Below are 22,188 nucleotides of genomic sequence, written 5' to 3'. Positions count from 1 at the left end.
GATTTACCTGTTCTGAGGCATGTGGCATCTTCCTGGACCAGGGATGGAACCCATGTCCCATCCAATGGCAGGTGGATTCTTTACCACTGAGCCACCAGGGAAACCCAGTGTTGCACACTTTAGCGTTTGTCTCCATAAGCAAAGTTTTTTATTAATTAATCTTTGTTTCATTTTCATCAATTCAGTTCAACGCAGAATTAACACTGAGCACCTCAGTTCAATTCAGTTCATTGCAGTCGCTCAGTTGTGTCCAACTCTTGGCTATCCCATGGACTGCAACACGCATGGACTGTCCATGGACTGTCCATCACCAACTCCTGGAGTTTACTCAAATTCATGTCCATTGAGTCAGTGATGCCATCCAGCCACCTCATCATCTGTCGTCCCTTTCTCCTTCCGCCTTCCATCTTTCCCAGCATCAGAGTCTTTTCAAATGAGTCAGTTCTGCCCATCAGGTGGCCAAAGTATCAGAGTTTCACTTTCAACATCAGTCCTGCCAATAAATATTCAGGACTGATCTCCTTTAGGATGGACTGGTTGGATTTCCTTGCTGTCCAAGGGACTCTCAAGAGTCTTCTCCAACACCACAGTTCAAAAGCATCAATTCTTTGGCGCTCAGCTTTCTTTATAGTCCAACTCTCACATCCATACATGACCGCTGGAAAAACCATAGCCTTGACTAGACAGACCTTTGTTAGCAAAGTGATGTTTCTGCTTTTTAACATGCTGCCTAGGTTGGTCATAGAAATTTGGAAAACTCAGCAGTGGCCACAGGACTGGAAAAGGTCAGTTTTCATTCCAATCCCAAAGAAAGGCAATGCCAAAGAACACTCAAACTACTGCACAACTGCATTCATCTCACACGCTAGTAAAGGAATGCTCAAAATTCTCCAAGCCAGGCTTCAGCAATACGTGGACCGTGAACTTCCAGATGTTCAAGCTGGTTTTAGAAAAGGCAGAGGAACCAGAGATCAAATTGCCAACATCCGCTGGATCATCGAAAAAGCAAGAGAGTTCCAGAAAAACATCTATGTCTGCTTTATTGACTATGCCAAAGCCTCTGATTGTGTGGATCACAATAAACTGTGGAAAATTCTTCAAGAGATGGGAATACCAGACCACCTGACCTGCCTCTTAAGAAACCTATATGCAGATCAGGAAGGAATAGTCAGAACTGGACAAGGAACAACAGACTGGTTCCAAATAGGAAAAGGAGTTCGTCAAGGCTGTATATTGTCACCCTGCTTATTTAACTTATATGCAGGGTATATCATGAGAAACGCTGGGCTGGAAGCACAAGCTGGAATCAAGATTGCTGGGAGAAAAATCAATAACCTCAGATATGCAGACGTCACCACCCTTATGGCACAAAGTGAAGAGGAACTAAAGAGCCTCTTGATGAAAGTGAAAGAGGAGAGTGAAAAAGTTGGCTTAAAGCTCAACATTCAGAAAACGAAGATCATGGCATCTGGTCCCATCACTTCATGGGAAATAGATGGGGAAACAGTGGAAACAGTGTCAGACTTTAATTTGGGGGGCTCCAAAAATCACCGCAGATGGTGATTGCAGCCATGAAATTAAAAGACACTTACTGCTTGGAAGGAAAGTTATGATCAACCTAGATAGCATATTGAAAAGCAGAGACATTACTTTGCCAACAAAGGTCCGTCTAGTCAAGGCTACGGTTTTTCCAGTGGTCACATATGGATGTGAGAGTTGGACTCTGAAGAAAGCTGAGCACCGAAGACTTGAAGCTTTTGAACGGTGGTGCTGGAGAAGACTCTTGAGAGTCCCTTGGACCACAAGGAGATCCAACCAGTCCATTCTAAAGGAGATCAGTCCTGGGTGTTCACTGGAAGGACTGATGCTAAAGCTGAAACTCCAGTACTTGGGCCACCTCATGCGAAGAGTTGACTCATTGGAAAAGACTCTGATGCTGGGAGGGACTGGGGGCAGGAGGAGAAGGGGATGACAGAGGATGAGATGGCTGGACAGAATCACTGACTCGATGGACATGAGTCTGAGTAAACTCCGGGATTTGGTGATGGACAGGGAGGCCTGGCGTGCTGTGATTCATGGGGTCGTAAAGAGTCAGACACGACTGAGCGACTGAACTGAACTGAGGTTGGTCATAACTTTCCTTCCAAGGAGTAAGAGTCTTTTCATTTCATGGCTGCAGTCACCATCTGCAGTGATTTTGGAGCCCCCCAAAATAAAGTCTGACACTGTTTCCCCATCTATTTCCCATGAAGTGATGGGACCAGATGCCATGATCTTAGTTTTCTGAATGTTGAGCTTTAAGCCAATTTTTTCACTCTGTCATCAAGAGACTCTTTAGTCCTTCTTTGATTTCTGCCATAAGGGTGGTGTCATCTGCATATCTGAGGTTATTGATATTTCTCCCGGCAGTGTGTTTTTTTCCAGCTTGTGTTTCATCCATCCAAAGCGTTTCTCATGATGTACTTTGCATATAAGTTAAATAAGCAGGGTGACAATATTCAGCCTTAACTACCCCTTTTCCTATTTGGAACCAGTCTGTTGTTCCATGCCCAGTTCAAACTGTTGCTTCCTGACCTGCATACAGATTTCTCAAGAGGCAGGTCAGGTGGTCTGGTATTCCCATCTCTTTCAAAATGTTCCATAGTTTGTGATGATCCACACAGCCAAACATTTTGGCATAGTCAATAAAGCAGAAGTAGATGTTTTTTTGGAACTCTCTTGCTTTTTTGATAATCCGATGGATATTGGCAATTTGATCTCTGGTTCCTCTGCCTTTTCTAAAACCAGCTAGAATATCTGGAAGTTCACAGTTCACATACTGTTGAAGCCTGGCTTGGAGACTTCTGAGCATTACTTTACTAGCATGTGAGATGAGTGCAATTGTGCAGTAGTTTGAGCATTCTTTGGCATTGCCTTTCTTTGGGATTGGAATGAAAACTGACCTTTTCCAGTCCTGTGGCCACTGCTGTGTTTTCCACATTTGCTGGCATATTGAGTGCAGCATTTTCACAGCATCTTTTAGGATTTGAAATAGCTCAACTGGAATTCCATCACCTCCACTAGCTCTGTTTGTAGTCATGCTTCATAAGGCCCATTTGACTTCGCATTCCAGGATGTCTGGCTCTCGGTGAGTAATCACACCATTGTGATTAACTGGGTTGTGAAGATCTTTTTGGATAGTTGTTCTCTGTATTCTTGCCACCGCTGTCCTTTATTGAACCCAACTTTGCGTGAAATATTCCCTTGGTATCTCTAAGTTTCTTGAAGAGATCTCTAGTCTTTCCCATTCTATTGTTTTCCAATAGTTATTTGCACTGATCACTGAGTAAGGCTTTCTTATCTCTCCTCGCTATTCTTTGAACTCTGCATTCAAATGCGTATATCTTTCTTTCTTTTCTTTGCTTTTCGCTTCTTTTCTTTTCACAGCTAAATGTAAGGCCTCCTCAGACAGCCATTTTGCTCTTTTGCATTTCTTTTTCTTGGGGATGGTCTTGATGGCTATCTCCTATTCAATGTCTCGAACCTCAGTCCATAGTTCATCAGGCACTGTGTCTATCAGATCTAGTCACTTAAATCTATTTCTCACTTCCACTGTATAATGGTTAAGGGATGAGCACCTACCAAGTGGCAAACATCCCTTGAGGGATGGTCCTAGCATTCAAGGAGTTCTCAGAATTGACAGTTTTCAAATATCACAGGGCTTTAAGACAGGTAAGCGTGACCTCTCTGCTCTGACAGCAATAGAAGAGGGGCCACAAGGGCAATCAAGAGATAATGACACCTGAGCTGAGCCTTGAAGAAGCAGCAGGTTGGATTATAAGAAATTAGAAGGAAAAAACTTTACAGTGAAGCACAAACTGTATGTGAAAGGAACTACATGCATTCCAATATTACTACAGCATAAAACGAAAAGTCTGAGGTCAGGGATGAAATCTACTCCAAGACCCTGAGCAAAGCAGTAAATGAAAAAAACAAAGTATTACAAAAGCACTCTTTCCACTGCCGTATACATGCTATTTTATTGTGAATAGTATAATGGTTCCAATTAAACTGAGGCATTGAGACCAATCACTCAGAGTTTACAGAAAAATGAATTGCCTAGGTTAAATGTAAATATGACTTCATTAAAAACCAAACAATGTTTATTACAGCTTTCCAGGTGAAGAAACACATAAAAACTGGGAGACTAACAAAGCTTTCTCCAGCTAACATTACTGAATTCCTCCTCCAAGAAAAGTCAATAAAAGAAATCATAGTGCCACCAATTTCCAAAGATACAGTAACATGAAATTTAAAATTTAGCTGCAAACTCAAACACAGAAGATCATCTAAGAAACTGTGCCTTCACCTGGTGGTGGTGGTGGTGTAGTCATCAAGTTGTGTCCGACTCTTGCGACCCCATGGACTGTAGCCCACCAGGCTCCTCTGTCCTCCATGCATGGGATTTCCCAGGCAAGAATACTAGAGTGGGTTGCCATTTCATTCTCCAAGGAATCTTCCTGACCCAGGGATCAAACTGGGGTCTCCTGCATTGCAGGCAGATTCTTTACCAACTGAGCCACCAGGGAAGCCCCACCTTACATAAGACTGAATCTAAGGAGATGGCCAGACTTCTGTTTTGTTTGTTCATCAGGTGTCAGTACCAACTAATCATCAAAAATCTTCTATGTGAATGTTCAGATCAATAAACATTCAAAGTGTTGAATAACTCTGTTGAATTGCAGAGATTGCCCTGAATGAACTGTCTTTATTGTTGTTGTTCAGTAACCCAGTTGTGTCCGACTCTGCAACACCATGGACTGCAGCACACCAGGCTTCACCATCTCCCAGAGCTTGCTCACGTTCATATCCATTGAGTCGATGATACCATCCAACCATCTGTTGTCCCCCTCTGTTGTCCCCTTCTCTTCCTGCCTTCAATCTTTCCCAGCATCAAGGTCTTTTCAAATGAGTCAGCTCTTTATCAGGTAGCCAAAGTATTGGAACTTCAGCCAGTTCTTCCAATGAATATTCAGGGTTGATTTGCTTTAGGATTGACTGGTTTGATCTCCTTGCAGTCCAAGCAACTTTCAAGAGTCTTCTCCAACACCACAGTTCAAAAGCATCAATTCTTCAGCACACAGCCTTCTTTATGGTCCAACTCTCACATCCATACATGATCATTGGAAAACCCATAGCTTTGACTAGATGGGCCTTTGTCAGGAAAGTAAGGTCTCTACTTTTTAATATGCTGTCTTGGTTGGTCATAGGTTTTCTTCCAAGGAGTAAGTGTCTTTTAATTTCATGGCTGCAGTCACCATTTGCAGTGATTCTGGAGCCCAAGAAAAGAAAATCTGTCACTGTTTCCAGTTTCCCCATCTATTTGCTATGAAGTGATAGGACTGGATGCCATCTTAGTTTTGTGAATGTTGAGTTTTAAGCCAGCTTTTTCACTCTCCTCTTTCACTTTCATCAAGAGTTCCTCCTCACTTTCTGCCATAAGGGTGGTATCGTCTGCATATCTGAAGCTATTGATATTTCTCCCAGCAATCTTGATTCCAGCTTGTGCTTCACCCAGCCTGGCATTTCTCATGATGTACTCTGCATATAAATTAAATAAGCAAGATGACAATATACAGCCTTGACATACTCCTTTCCCAATTTTGAACCAGTCCATTATTCCATGTCCAATTCTAACTGCTGCTTCGTGATCTGCATACAGGTTTCACAGGATGCAGGTAAGGTGGTCTGGTATTCCCATCTCTTTAAGAACTTTTCACAGTTTGTTGTAATCCACACAATCAAAGACTTTAGCGTAGTCACCGAAGTAGAAGCTTTTCTGGAATTCTCTTGCTTTTTCTATGATCCAACAGATGTTAGCAATTTGATCTCTGGTTCCTCTGACTTTTCTAAAACCAGCTTAAACATCTAGGAGTTCTTGGTTCACATAGTGTTGAAGCCTAGCTTGGAGAATTCTGAGTATTACTTTGCTAGCATGTGAAATGAGTGTAATTGTGTTGTAGTCTGAACATTCTTTGGCATTGCCCTTCTTTGGGTTTGGAATAAAAACTGACCTTTACCAGTCCTGTGGCCACTGCTGAGTTTTCCAGATTTCCCAGGCAAGAATATTAGAGTGGGTTTCTATTTCCTTCTCCAGGGGATCTTGCCGTCCCAGGAACTGAACCCATATCTCCTACATTGGCAGGCAGATTCTTTACCACTGAGCCACCTGGGAAGCTCCCTGAACTACCTACCTGTGTTGATGTTTGCACTGATGAAAAAGCAATGATGGGTAAAACTGCAGGGAGTGACAATCAACTGTATGAACAGTCACTGCATTTATTCTTCACCATATACAAAAGAAAAGCCACTATCAATGAATACTCACATTGGTTAGGTAGAAAATTATTAATTTCCTTAAGTCTTTACCTTTGACTCTGTATTTAATATTCTGTGTAACAAAATGCAATCTACAGAGAAAGGACTTCTGCTGTACATGAAAGCAGAATGGTTGTCTTGAGAAAAAGCACCTGGCCAACTGAGATAGATGTTTTCACAGACTGCAATTTCTCACTTTAAAAAAATTAATGACAAACCGTGATTAATAAAACTTAGGTATCAGGCAGATACTTTCGTGGAAATAGATGAAATGACCTTGTCACTTCAATTTGTTGCGAGTAATAAAATCTGAGCTTTCTGCATTCAATCTGTTGCAGTACATTATATATATCTGACAAAGTACTTATATTTACAATGTATGAAGAACCCCTAAAATTCAATAGACGACAAACAACCAAATTAAAAACTGAGCAAAAGATCTGAAGAGACAGATCGACAAGACATACCAATGGTAAAGAATCACACACAAAAAGAGTCAACATAATTATTCATCTCAAAAATGAAAATTTAAACTCTAATGAGATATCACTACGTATCTATCAGGATGGATAAACTTTAAAAAAAATAGACAATACAAAGTACTAGCAAATATGCAGAGCAACTGAGACTCTTATACACTGCTAGTGTTAATGCAAAATGGTACATCTACTTTGGAAAACTGTTTGGCTGTTCCCTATATTAAGTAAACATTCCCATAAGATCTAGTAACCCCATTCCTCTTTTCAGATCAGATCAGATCAGATCAGTTGCTCAGTCATGTCCAACTCTTTGCAACCCCATGAATCGCAGCACGGCAGGCCTCCCTGTCCAACACCAACTCCCGGAGTTCACTCAGACTCATGTCCATGGAGTCAGTGATGCCATCCAGCCATCTCACCCTCTGTCGTCCCCTTCTCCTCCTGCCCCCAATCCCTCCCAGCATCAGAGTCTTTTGCAATGAGTCAACTCTTCGCATGAGGTGGCCCAAGTACTGGAGTTTCAGCTTTAGCATCAGTCCTTCCAATGAACACCCAGGGCTGATCTCCTTCAGAATGGACTGGTTGGATCTCCTTGCAGTCCAAGGGACTCTCAAGAGTCTTCTCCAACACCACAGTTCAAAAGCATCAATTCTTTGATGCTCAGGTTTCTTTATAGTCCAACTCTCACATCCATACATGACCACAGGAAAAACCATAGCTTTGACTAGACGGACATTTGTTGGCAAAGTAATGTCTCTGCTTTTCAATATGCTATCTAGGTTGTTCATAACTTTCCTTCCAAGGAGTAAGCGTCCTTTTAATTTCATGGCTGCAGTCACCATCTGCAGTGACTTTGAAGCCCAGAAAAATAAAGTCTGACACAGTTTCCACTGTTTCCGCATCTATTTCCCATGAAGTGATGGGACCGGATGCCATGATCTTCATTTCCTGAATGTTGAGTTTTAAGCCAACTTTTTCACTCTCCTCTTTCACTTTCACCAAGAGGCTCTTTAGTTCCTCTTCACTTTCTGCCATAAGGGTGGTGTCATCTGCATATCTGAGGTTATTGATATTTCTCCCACCAATCTTGATTCCAGCTTGTGTTTCTTCCAGTCCAGCGTTTCTCATGATGTACTCTGCACAGAAGTTAAATAAGCAGCGTGACAATATACAGCCTTGACGAACTCCTTTTCCTATTTGGAACCAGTCTGTTGTTCCATGTCCAGTTCGAACTGTTGCTTCCTGACCTGCAGACAAATTCCTCAAGAGGCAGGTCAGGTGGTCTGGTATTCCCATCTCTTGAAGAATTTCCCACAGTTTACTGTGATCCACACAGTCAAAGACTTTGGCACAGTCAATGAAGCAGAAATAGATGTTTTTCTGGAACTCTCTTGCTTTTTCCATGATCCAGCAGTTGTTGGCAATTTGATTTCTGGTTCATCTGCCTTTTCTTCTAAAACCTGCTTGAACATCAGGAAGTTCACGGTTCACGTATTGCTGAAGCCTGGCTTGGAGAATTTTGAGCATTAGTTTACTAGCGTGTGAGATGAGTGCAATTGTGCAGTAGTTTGAGCATTCTTTGGCATTGCCTTTCTTTGGGATTGGAATGAAAACTGACCTTTTCCAGTCCTGTGGCCACTGCTGAGTTTTCCAAATTGGCTGGCATATTGAGGGCAGCACTTTCACAGCATCATCTTTCAGGATTTGGAATAGCTCAACTGGAATTCTATCACCTCCACTAGCTTTGTTCGTAGTGATGCTTTCTAAGGCCCACTTGACTTCACATTCCAGGATGTCTGGCTCTAGGTCAGTGATCACACCATCATGATTATCTGGGTCGTGAAGATCTTTTTTGTACAGTTCTTCTGTATATTCTTGCCATCTCTTCTTAGTATCTTCTGCTTCTGTTAGGTGCATACCATTTCTGTCTTTAACAAATCCATCTTTGCATGAAATGTTCCTTTGGTATCTCTGATTTTCTTGAAGAGATCTCTAGTCTTTCCTATTCTGTTGTTTTCCTCTATTTCTTTGCACTGATCGCTGAAGAAGGCTTTCTTATCTCTTCTTGCTATTCTTTGGAACTCTGCATTCAGATGTTTATATCTTTCCTTTTCTCATTTGCTTTTTGCTTCTCTTCTTTTCACAGCTATTTGTAAGGCCTCCCCAGACAGCCATTTTGCTTTTTTGCATTTCTTTTCCATGGGGATGGTCTTTGATCCCTGTCTCCTGTACAATGTCACAAACCTCATTCCATAGTTCATCATCGTTCATCAGTTCCTCTTTTCAAGGGAAATTAAATATAAGTGAAGTGAAGTCGCTCAGTTGTGCCCGACTCTTTGTGACTCCATGGATAGTAGCCTGTACCAAGCTCCTCCGTCCATGGGATTTTCAAGGCAAGAGTACTGGAGTTGGTTGCCATTTCCTTCTCCAGGGAATCTTCCCAACCCAGGGATTGAACCCAGGTCTCTCACATTGTAGACAGACAATTATATATGTATTCACACAAAAATCTGTATGATAATATTTATAGCAAATGTATTCACAGTCACCAAAAATTATAGAATGTTCTTCAAATGGGGACAGACAAACTGTGGCACAGTCGAACAATGGAATACTCTATGGAAAAAAAAAAACAACAAACACTAATAAAAATAAAATTAAAAAAGACATAAGGAAAACCATTTTAGCTGTTAGAAGTTAAAATAATGGTTATTTCTGGGGAAGGAATGGAACATGGGCGGGGGGCGGTTTCAAGAATGCTGGCATTGTACTGTTTTTTAATCTATATGCTGCTCACTTTGGTGTGATCACATTTATAAACTTAATTTGCTCTCTTAATATGATGTGTACATTTTCTATATCTGTGTTGTAATAAATGTTTATAGTTTTAGGGAAAAGAACCACCAACACACACAACAACATATATAAACTTCAAATGCTTTATAGTAAGAGAGAGTAGCTAGAGTCAAACACTAGAAGATACATGATTCCATTTATATTACTTTCTGGAAAAAACAAAACTGTGTAGAGTCAGAAAACAAATCAGTGGTTGCCTAGAGCTGCAGGTAGAGGAAAAGGTTGATGACAAAAAGGAAAAATGGGGGGAGTTCATGAATTACTCTCTATTTTAATTATGTCAATGATTACCCGAATGTGTGTGTGTGTGTGTGTGCTCAGTCCCTCAGCCGTGTCTGACTCTGAGACCCATGGACGGTAGCCCACCAGGTCCCTCTCTGTCCATGAGAGTTTCCAGGCAAGAATACTGGAGTGGTTTGCCATTTCCTACTCCAGGGGATCTTCTCGACTCAGGAATGTAACCAGCATCTCTTGCATTGGCGGGGGGATTCTTTACCACTGCACCAATGGGGATCAACATCCAAATGTATGTATTTGTATAAATTCAGCAATGGCCACCAAAAAGCATAAATTTACTGTATACAAATTTTACTCTTTTTTAATAGGTAGAAGACTTCACTAAATACTTCACACAAGAAGATACATGAATGGCCAGCTGGCACATAAAAAGATGCTCAATCTCAATCATCACAGAAGTAGAATAAGATACCACTTCACACCCACTAAAATAGCTAAGATTAAAAAGACCAATAATTCCAAGTGTTGGTAAGGATGGAGCAAATGAAACCCTCATACACAACTAGTATAAACTTTGAAAACTAGTTTGGCAGTTTCTTACAGAGTTAAATGCACACTTAACCCTATGAACTAGCAATTCTAGTTTTAGGTATTTACTCAAGAGAAAATTAAAATATATCCACACAATGATCTCTACATATAAGTTCAGAGAAGTTTTATTCATAATAACCAAAAACTGGAAATAACACAAATGCCCATCAAGAGGATGATAAACCAACTCTGGCATATTCATACAATGGAATACTACTCGGCAATGTAAAAGAACTACTCACATATTCAACAATAAGGATGTCTTTTTAAAATTATGGTAAACAAAAGAATTCAGTCTCAAACAAGTACCTACACAAGGACTCCATTATATCAAGTTCTGGATTCAGCAAAACTAACCTACAGTGATAGAAGTTAGATCAGTACTTGTGGCGGTAGAAGTAGGAATTGACTGGAAACTGACCATGGCAGTTTTCTGGACTGACGTGATAAAACAGGTTTGTTGTATCTTTTTTTTTTAAGGGGGGTAATGGTAGATACACACATATATGAAAACTCATCAAGCTTTAAATATTAAAATATATATATTTTACAGGTAAAGTTTATCTCAAAAAAGTTGCTTAAAACACAAATAGGAAACAGACTATTTTTTGAGTTACACAAAGATAACTTCTTCTCTATAGAAGCTTTTCCCAGCTTGTCTAGACAAAGCAGAGTTACTCTCTCATATGTTCCTAGAGCTTGTTTTGCTATGTTAGAATATTAACAATTATCATGGTTTGTAGATAAACTATGAAGAACTCATAGTGGCAGACCATAAGCCATTTGCACACTGCCAAAATGCAGACAGCAAGTAAGTACTATTGTCTTTTCTGTATAATTTACAGAGGTCTCACAACTGTCACTAAGCTTGTCTAAAGAAGCACTAAATTTGTAAGAACTCAGTGTCTAGATTATGACATAATAAAAAGTTGTCACCAATGAACTAGTCAGCTCAAGAAGAATTTTAGCAATAAATAAAATTATCTGCATGCCGCTGCTCATCAAAACTAATAAATAATACTTCCATTACTTAATACTAAGAAATATATCATGTCATGTTACTTCACAGATCACCTTCATATAAAGGCTTCAACTGCAACAAATGAAACTGAGGCATTTGTCAGGTGAAAATTTGATAAAAATTTAGAATTTTTAAATGAAGCTTGCTGGTATTTTCATTTGTTCTAATGTTTCAGATTTGAAGTAATAAATTTCATCTATAAATACTAAACACTTCCATGTGTAATTTGATTAACTTTTAAATTAGAAACTCATTAAAAACTTAATAGAGAAAGGGAAAGAAGAACAGGTGGCAGAAAAAGACAAACAATTTTATAAGTTACTAAGGTACTAATTTTTTTAAATGTATTGAGCATCTATTAGGAGCTTATTGGCATCATGCCTGACATGGTAATACAAAAACAAGCAAGGCAAAACTACTGGTAAAATTATCCTTTTACAAAATCACTGATGATTACATTGAGGTCCTGGCTAGAAGGAGAAGCAATTAGAGAAAGAGAAAGCACAGAACTTCTCAAATACTTCAAATGAGCACTGATGAAGATAAAAGTTGACGGATGGATCCATGTGGGAGAAGAAAGATAAAGGACAGGGTAGGCCGGCAGTTCATACTGGTGTCATTCAACAAATATGCAATATAAACAGAGATTAAGAGGCAACCTATCAACTTTAGATAACGATGAAATAAGCACACTGACCTCACTGTTCTTCCTTCTATTAATATAGTCAAAGAATCAGCCAAAAGAATAACAAACAAACAACAAAAGGTGCAAAAGTTAAGGAAGGGCTGGACTGAAAAAGCAAATAAAATAAAAAGTAGTTAACAGTCATTGAAGTTGAACTATAGTATTAACAAGGCAAAAGAAACAATTAAGAGTTGCATATGAAACCAAGTGAATTCTGAAGTGTACATAAGAGTCAGGCCACCTTTTAAGGACACAATGTAATAGATATATGGTAAAAATCTAACTATAAAGGGCCATGGGGGCCTCAAGAACATTCTCCTACTATAAAATCTGTTTTGAGAAAACTTCTAAAATCACATCCATAATTAATCAAACAGGGACTAAAGCCAGTGAAAAAAATTCTGACCTAATGAGAGTGGGAAAAAAAAGGGCCATGTAGAATTCACACAGCCTTCCTCTTCTTCATCCCTGAAGCAGTTCCATTATACTTTGTTTAGTATCTCTTCTCAGCGAAATTTTTACAGAGAATATATAGTAACCAGATTAAAAAAAAAAAAAAGATTCTATTACTGAGGCACAGGAAAGAACATGGGTTCTATTAAACATAATCCTTGCTCTGAAAATATATATGCATCATAATGGAATTCTGCATGTATAAACTGATTACCCTGGAGAAAAATGATCCTCAGGCACCTAGTCTGGCTGACAAATTTAAGAGTGAGTGGACACAATACAAAGAATATATTTAATTCAGAAATAACATCGATGTAACACTACTGGAAAATAAAGCTTATAAATCTGTATTAAATAACAGACCAAATCAATTTAATTCCCTACCCTTATCAAAGAAAATGTTAACTACAGGAATTCTACCAAACTGCTGTTATCCACATTCCTCTTTCTGAACAAAACAAGGTGATGCATTTTGAGCTCCTTTAAATATAATAAAAATGATACATTAACTTCTGGAATGTCACCCTCCTCCTTCTAGACACTCAGAAATATCCTGAAATGTCACCACACCTAAGTGAAAGCATTTCATGAGTCCCTCAAGCACACCCTCCTCTGTACTCCTCCAGTGCTCTGTACATTTCAAACACATGATATTAGAATGGTTTTCACATTTCCTACCCCTCTATACTCCAGGGCTTTGTTTCATTCATAACTGTATCCCCTATCCTAAAACCATCTAATACAATGGCAAGCATACTTATATCAGCACTCAAATGTTTAATAATGGTCTGCACTCATCAGCTCTTGGACCATCTTGTATGTGGGTCTCATTAGAGATGATATTCTTGAAAAATACAGATAAGCTTTTATTTTAATGAATACCATTATTCCTCTACTATGCTCCAGTAACAACAAGCTGTTTGTTATTCCTTGAATGTATAATGAATGGCATGACAGAAGTCTGGTACATAGCGTTCCTACTGACTAAAAGCTATTAGACATTTCCATACCTTGTCCCTCTTGCCAACAACTGCTCACCTAGAAAGCACAACCTGAAATAGCCTCCTGAGTAAAACTGATTACTCTCTCCACTGCACAGATTCCCAAAGCGACACCTACAAAGCTTTATTACACACATTATTTCCCTAAATTTAAAACTGCTACTGCTAAGTCACTTCAGTCGTGTCTGACTCTGTGCGACCCCATAGATGGCAGCCCATCAGGCTCCCCCGTCCCTGGGATTCTCCAGGCAAGAACACTGGAGTGGGTTGCCATTTCCTTCTCCAATTTAAAACTAAAAAAATTTTTTTTAAAAATTTAAAACTAGTTATACCTAATAAATCTATGTAATTAGTCTCATCTCTGTGCACATTTTGTTACTAGGTCACCTCAGAGAATGTATTGGAATATCTCACTGCTAAAATCCAAAAACTATACATATAGCTTCACTGACTGCTTTTTTAATGGCCTGGTGAAGAGAAAAAAGGTAAAATTATTTCAATCACGCCCTGTGAGGATTTCAACTACATGTCTGATGTACTACAGGAATCCCAAAATTAAGTTTCTGGGAGAATCTTGCCCTTGCCTTTGAGTGCTCAGTTACATTTCTAGCTCCCCTTACCTGCTTTCACTGAACTGCACTGTGCCCTGATGCTGGGAAACACTGAAGGCAGGAGGAGAAGGGGACGGACAACAGAGGGTGAGAGGGTTGGATGGCATCACCAACTCGATGGACATGAGTTTGAGCAAGCTCCGGGAGTTGGAGATGGACAGGGAAGCCTGGCGTGCTGCAGTCCATGGGGTCGCAGAGAGTCAGACACGACTGAGGGACTGAACTGAACTGACCTACTTTTACTAAACTGCACTATTCACTGATGCTGCAGGACAAAGGCCAAACTAATGTGTCACTGGTGATACTACAAGGGTGTTGTTCACTACTTCATACAGCAGCTTCTTAATGAGGACTACTGGGGCAGAAACTGGTTTCAATAATATGAGTAAAGATGATTTCTCACTGAATGGTATTACTCTTATAATCAGCAGTCTATTCTTTAGATTGGCTTAGATAATTCCTAAGGCCTAGTTCACTTCCAAATTTTATATTTCTATTAAATTCTTCTTCCTTTATATCTATCATCACACTCCATTCATTCTTTCAACATTAGAAAGGAAAATAAATATAATATTCAAGGCATAGGACACATACAGACAAATCCTATGACCATTCACTTACAAAATGAATAGTCATTTTGTAATGTCATGGATAGTCAGCATCTAAACTACCCTCCTATGGCTGAAGAATCCTCACCTTTTGAGGCAGAACCACTAACTGGAACTAAAGAAGCTGAAAACACCAGCTATTTGCCTTCCAAACCTTCCTTGCAATTGGAACAGGTGCATGACCCGTCAGGCAAACCAGGAGAGGAGGAAGCAACAGCTGCAGGAGCAGCAGGGACCACAGCCACCCATTCTGGTGAGGCTGTGCGTAAGAACAAAGACTAGTTAAATCCAGTTTAAGCTAACTCATTCAGCTAACTCATCCAGGGGCTTCCCTCCTACTTCAGTTGGTAAGAATCTGCCTGCAATGCAGTGGACCTGGGTTCGATTCCTGGGTCGGGAAGATCCCCTGGAGAAGGAAATGGCAACTCACTCCAGTATTCTTGCCTGGAGAATCCCATGGATAGAGGAGCCTGGCGGGCTACAGTCCATGAGGTCGCAAGAGTCCGACACGACTGAGAGACTAAACCACCATCACCATCCTTCTTGTATCCCATTTTTCAAGGGAGCACTGGCATCAGTTTAAGGCATACTTGTCGCCTCAGGTCAGAGAGAGAGTACAAAGAGTGGTGAGTATGCCATCCAACAGTGGTACCTTCACCACACCAGGCATGTGCTATGATCTGTTACATAGCTCCTGGATGTGGATTCCAAGCCTGGTTCTTCCACTATTTAGGAAATTCTATGAGTAACCCAATATCTTCTCTAAAAATACTTTTTCTGTTTAAATTAGAGGAATCTTCCATCTGTACACTGAAACAACAGCTTAATGAAAACTGATGAAAAAGCAACAATCTGGAAAAGCCAACTTAACATTAAAACATGATACGTGTGTCACACAACAATAAGGCATAAAACAAAATTTAACTGAACAGTTTGCTTTATCTACATGTTTATAACTTCAAAATCCAATAATCACCAATATATAATGACCATGAGATAATCAGTTCTTGAATATTCAGAAACTAGAATTGTACATTTAACAGTTCTTATATGTACATATAACATGTAACGGTTATGCTATGGCCTGAATGTCCCCCTACCCTCTACAACCATATGTTAAAATCCGAACTCTCAAGGTAACGGTTATTAGGAGGTATGGCCTCCAGGGTGGAGCCCTCATGAATGGAATTAATACTTTTATTTAAAAGGTCCCAGAAAGTTCCCTTACCCCCTCTGCCATGTGCAGTCAGAGTTTAAAAAAAAAAAAAAAAAAAAGCTGACTAGGAAGTAGGCTCTCACCTGACCCCAAACCTGCCAGTACCTTGATCTTGGACTTCCCAACCTCCAGAACTGTGAGAAATAAACTTCTGTTGTTTATAAGCCACCAGTTATGTACGGTACATTGTTACAGAAGCCCAAACATACTAATGCAAGTTATCTTGAACACTGTATTTCTTAGATTATGTACCCCCTTCCCCACACAGACACAACTGTAATAAAAATAACAGTAACAGGAATACCACTACCAACAACAGTAGCAGCAACAGCATGATATACCTAATGCATAAATTTTTTAACTCTGGTAGCATTTGAGAATGATCTGAAAAATTCTATAAAAATATAGACTAACTTGGGTTCCTCCATCAGAGATTTTGATTAAACTGGTCTGAATTGGGGACCATGCATCAATATTGTCTAAAAGCTTCCAAAGCAATGTTAGTACATTCGGATAGGCTTAGAAACAGTAAAGAGGAATCTGGCTTTCCCATCTACCTGTTTATCCATAGCACTCTGCTCTCATACAGGTGGTGCTGATGTGTTTAAATCATTAACCAGCTGACCCTAAATATTAGCTAATAACTAGCCCCAGATGGTACTCAACTCAAGCTGAGGAAGACTAATGAGAAACAAAGTACCAAACAAATTCCTTCCCACACAATAGCTTTCCATGTTTCTTTCAAGCTTTATAATGTAAGAACTGGGATTTTGAAAGTTCACAATTACTGTTTAAATTGTACTAAGAATAAATATACAAATATCTGTGAGGATAAAAATGAGTTTTCAAATTTCTTCTAAAACTTTTTAAGCTTTTGGTATCCAATTCTTTATATACACTGGCAATTCTTCACTGGAGGTTTAAATTTGCTAATTCATTCAATATTACACATAACATGGTCTCCTTCTACTTATAAGATATGAAAAGTATGGAGGTTCCCAAAAAGTTTCTTAAAAACAGAAAATAGAGCTACCATCTGATCCATTAATCCCATTCCTGGGCATACATCCAGAGAAAAACATGGTTTGAGAAGATACATGTGCCCCCAATGTTCATTCCAGCACTCATTACAACATCTAAGACATGGAAACAACCTAAACATCCATCAACAGAGGACTAGATAAAGAAGATTTGGTACATATATACAATGGAATACTACTCAGCCATAAGAAAGAATGAAATAATGCCCTTTGCAGCAACAGAGAAGAAGATTATTATACTAAGTGAAGCAAGTCAGAGAACGACAAATAGCATATGCTATTGCTTATATGTGGAATCTAAAACTAAGAAATAATACAAATGAACTTATTCACAAATCAGAAACAGACAGACTTAAGAACAAACTATGCTTACCAGCGGGGAGAAACAGATTGGGACTTTAGGACTGACATGTACACACTGCTATTCTTAAAGCAGATAACCAGCAAGGACCTACTGAATAGCACAGGAAACTCTGCTCAGTATTTTGTAATAACCTAAATGGGAAAAGAATTTCAAAAAGAATAGATACATGCATACATATAAATGAATCACTTTGCTACACACCTGAAACTAACACATTGTTAAATCAACTATGCTCTAATATAAAATAATTTTAAATAAATAAAAAATAAAAAGCCATCATGCCTTAAACAAAACTACATTGTTCAAAAAACATTTCGTAATTCTGAATTTGATATGCCCCAAAGCTAGCCCCTTCTTTTAAGTATGTGTGGAGGCATCATTAAGATTCTTTGACTAAATCAGAAGTTTCTGCCCAAGAAGCCAAGAATCAGAGTGAAACAGCATCTAGAGGATCTACAGTTGTCTGATACATGTCAGTTTTAGAGCTACCTGGATACTACCTAGTGCTAAAAGTTACCTCCAATTTCACCTAAAGGTCAAGCAAGTCCACAGAACAAACATCAAGATAACCACCAAAAACACATCAGAAATACTTATCTAAAAAATAAAAATAAAAACCACCAGAAACATGTATTTTTAGATTTACTCTCCAATTAGAAAAGGAACTAAGTAAAAAGATTATTATTTTCAGCTCAGTCGTTCAGTCGTGTCCGACTCTGCGACCCCATAAATCGCAGCAGGTCAGGCCTCCCTGTCCATCACCAACTCCCAGAGTTCACTCAGACTCACAGCCATCCAGTCAGTGATGCCATCCAGCCATCTCATCCTCTGTCCTCCCCTTCTCCTCCTGCCCCCAATCCCTCCCAGCATCAGAGTCTTTTCCAATGAGTCAACTCTTCACATGAGGTGGCCAAAGTACTGGAGTTTCAGCTTTAGCATCACTCCTTCCAAAGAAATCCCAGGGCTGATCTCCTTCAGAATGGACTGCTTGGATATCCTTGCAGTCCAAGGGACTCTCAAGAGTTTTCTCCAACACCACAGTTCAAAAGCATCAATTCTTCGGTGCTCGGCCTTCTTCACAGTCCAACTCTCACATCCATACATGACCACTAGAAAAACCATAGCCTTGACTAGACGGACCTTTGTTGGCAAAGTAATGTCTCTGCTTTTCAATATGCTATCTAGGTTGATCATAACTTTTCTTCCAAGCAGTAAACGTCTTTTAATTTCATGGCTGCAATCACCATCTGCAGTGATTCTGGAGCCCAGAAAAATAAAATCTGACACAGTTTCCACTGTTTCCCCATCTATTTCCCATGAAGTGATGGGACCAGATGCCATGATCTTCGTTTTCTGAATGTTGAGTTTTAAGCCAACTTTTTCACTCTCCTCTTTCACTTTCATCAAGAGGCTTTTGAGTTCCTCTTCACTTTCTGCCATAAGGGTGGCATCATCTGCATATCTGAGGTTATTGATATTTCTCCCACCAATCTTGATTCCAGCTTGTGCTTCTTCCAGCCCAGCGTTTCTCATGATGTACTCTGAATAGAAGTTAAATAAGCAGGGTGACAATATACAGCCTTGACATACTCCTTTTCCTATTTGGAACCAGTCTGATGTTCCATGTCCAGTTCGAACTGTTGCTTCCTGACCTGCATACAAATTTCTCAAGAGGCAGGTCAGGTGGTCTGGTATTCCCATTTATAAAGTACTGGGTGAAAAATTAATTTGTTAATAAACTCTACACAAATATTACTTAAGATAAACGATATGTTTGAGTAGGCTATTCATTAATCTACCAGAGGTGGAAAGCAGGTAAAACAGAAAAAGGGTAAAATCAACTGAAAGCTAACAGAATAAACTTTTTCCTTAAATGAAATAACTGAGAAAAGGAAAATGGCACTAGATTAGGAATTAATTTCTAATCCAAGTCTAAAATTTATCCAAATTAAAATCCTAATATGTATTTTAAAAGCTCTTGGTTGGAGCAGCTATTTATAGTCTCACTCTACTTCATATTCCCCAAAACAAAGAACTAATGTATGGTATAGAGGAGGCAACCAGTACAGGGAGCAAACTGCACTGGTAATTTTCTATTGCTTAGCTGATATAGTAGGCACAGTGTTCATTATGTCATTCTTTTTATCTTCTTGTATACATGAAATGTAACTATGTGAATGGTATATGAGGTTGGTACAAACATAACTGCGGTTTCCGATCATGGATTTTAAACAATCATTACCAGGTTCAAACACATCTTTATTAACCAAAATAGGAACCATTAATATCAACACAATTTTGCCAATGATAAATAAGTTTGTTTATTCCTGCAGCATAAAAATTTGTGCTTTGGGAGTCAATGAACTCTTGTAAAGTATTTTCTGCCTCCTGCTGACTGTGGAAGCATTTTCCCTGCAAAAAGCTGTCGATATGCTTGAAGTGGTAGTCAGCTGGCGAGAGGTCAGATGAATACTGCAGATAAGGCAAAACTTCGTAGCCCAATTCATTCAACTTTTGAAGCACTGGCTGTGTGACATGCACTCAGGCGTTGTCAAGCATGCATGCACGCGCGTGCGCACACACACTCACTCACTCACACACCTGGGTTGGTGGGGAGGGAAATGGTAGGAATACATTACTGTATGAAGAGATAATTAATGAACATGAAGATGATTCTGGATAATCTCTTTCGTGCTAAATACAAATGGAAAAAAACCGATTTGTAAAAGACAGGTCGTCATAAAAAAATACATGGAAGAGTAAGGAAAACAGATGTATACTTAATAGTTCTAAAAGAAAATAAAGGGAGAAAGGCAGTATTTGAAGAGAATTTTCTACAGCTAATGAAAGACATCAGCCCACAGAATCAAGAAACCCAACATATTCCAAGCAGCAAAATAAGATATAAAAATCTAGACAAACTATATGAAACTGTAGTCTGTAAGAACAACAGATTATTTTTTAAAAGAAAAACTACAGAAAGAGATACATGTACCCCAATGTTCATCACAGCACTATTTATAATAGCCAGGACATGGAAGCAACCTAGATGTCCATCAGCAGACGACTGGATAAGAAAGCTGTGGTACATATACACAATGGAATATTACTCAGCCATTAAAAAGAATACATTTGAATCAGTTCTAATGAGGTGGATGAAACTGGAACCTATTATACAGAGTGAAGTAAGCCAGAAAGAAAAACACCAATACAGTATATTAACGCATATATATGGAATTTAGAAAGAAGGTAATGATAACCCTGTATGCGAGACAGCAAAAGAGACATAGATGTATTGAACAGTCTTTTGGACTCTGGGAGAGGGCGAGGGCAGGATGATATGGGAAAATGGCATTGAAACATGCATAATATCATATGTGAAATGAATCACCAGTCCAGGTTTGATGCATGATACAGGGTGCATGCGGCTGGTGCACTGGGATGACCCAGAGGGATGGGATGGGGAGGGAGGTGGGAGGGGGGTTCAGGATGGGGAACATGTGTACACCTGTGGCAGATTCAAGTCAATGTATGGCAAAAATCAGTACAGTATTGTAAAGTAAAATAAATTAATTTAAATAAATAAAAGAAAAACTACAGATTATTTCAACAATGAAGAATGCCAATAGATAGGAGAATGTTGCCATCAACACGGTAAAAAAAAAAAAAATCTATTGACTTGAAATAAGGGCATATCAGACAGACAAAACCTGAAGAAAGCCAGCCACCAACACACCTTTACTAATGTAAATTCTAAAGATTCAGAAAAATTATCTCAACTGAAGGTCTAATGTGCAAGATGACATGATAAATCTAAATTTTAACAAAGTCTAGTGAGTTATAAACATGGAAGCAGAACTTAAATGCATGGCAATGACATTATATAAGACAGGAAGGTAAAAACCAGAGGTCAAGTGTACTAAGAATTCATAAGTATACATGTGAATAATTCCCAGAGTATCTTCAAAAAGAACAGAATGCATACAATTAATTGGCACGAGAGCAGAGGGGGGAAACTGAATGACAAAATGTAATCAATACAAAAGAAGCCACAGAAGAACAGAAGAAGAAACAGAAATGGGCAGGACAAACAGAAAGCTCAAAATAAGATATGAGAAGTTAATCCAAATACATTATTAACTATAACAAGCACAAATGGCCTAAAAGCTTCAGTAGAAGACAAACTGTAATGAACTTAAAAATCAAACCACAAGCTACATAAAAAAGAAATACCAGGAAAACAAAAGCACAGAAAATTTAAAAACAGGGAACTATTTATCAGGCAAAATGAACTGAAAGAAACTGCATGTGGTTAGTAAAACTAAACAAAATAGACCTTAAGTCAGAATGCATTAGTAATAAAGTCAGTCCCTAAATAATAGTATGCAGTATATAAGAAGATAATCTATCTACCTACACTTCAAAAAAGCCTCAAAGCACACTTTTAAAAAGCAAAATAGGCAGATGGATAGATAGAAATTGTCAGATCAAGATTTTTAACACATTTCTCTCAGCAACAGATAAATCAAACAATCATAAACCAATCAGATGATTTCAACACAACACAACAAACATGCTTGATTTAATGAATACACCCAGAACACTGCAGTCAAAAACTGTAGTACAATCTTTCCAAGCACACATGGACTATTTTAAAAGTCTAACCACA

At 38.9% G+C, this 22,188-nt stretch overlaps 1 protein-coding gene across 4 annotated transcripts in view; it reads right to left on the bottom strand.

Annotated features, from left to right (window-relative positions):
- LRP6 (LDL receptor related protein 6) overlaps positions 1–22,188 on the bottom strand; it is a 178,528-nt gene that overhangs the window by 107,586 nt on the left and 48,754 nt on the right. The gene's annotated exons all lie outside the window — the stretch shown is intronic.

The sequence above is a fragment of the Bos taurus genome, chromosome 5, assembly GCF_002263795.3.
Source record: "Bos taurus isolate L1 Dominette 01449 registration number 42190680 breed Hereford chromosome 5, ARS-UCD2.0, whole genome shotgun sequence".
Classification (NCBI taxonomy): domain Eukaryota; kingdom Metazoa; phylum Chordata; class Mammalia; order Artiodactyla; family Bovidae; genus Bos; species Bos taurus.
This window is presented reverse-complemented; position numbering and strand designations above follow the sequence as displayed.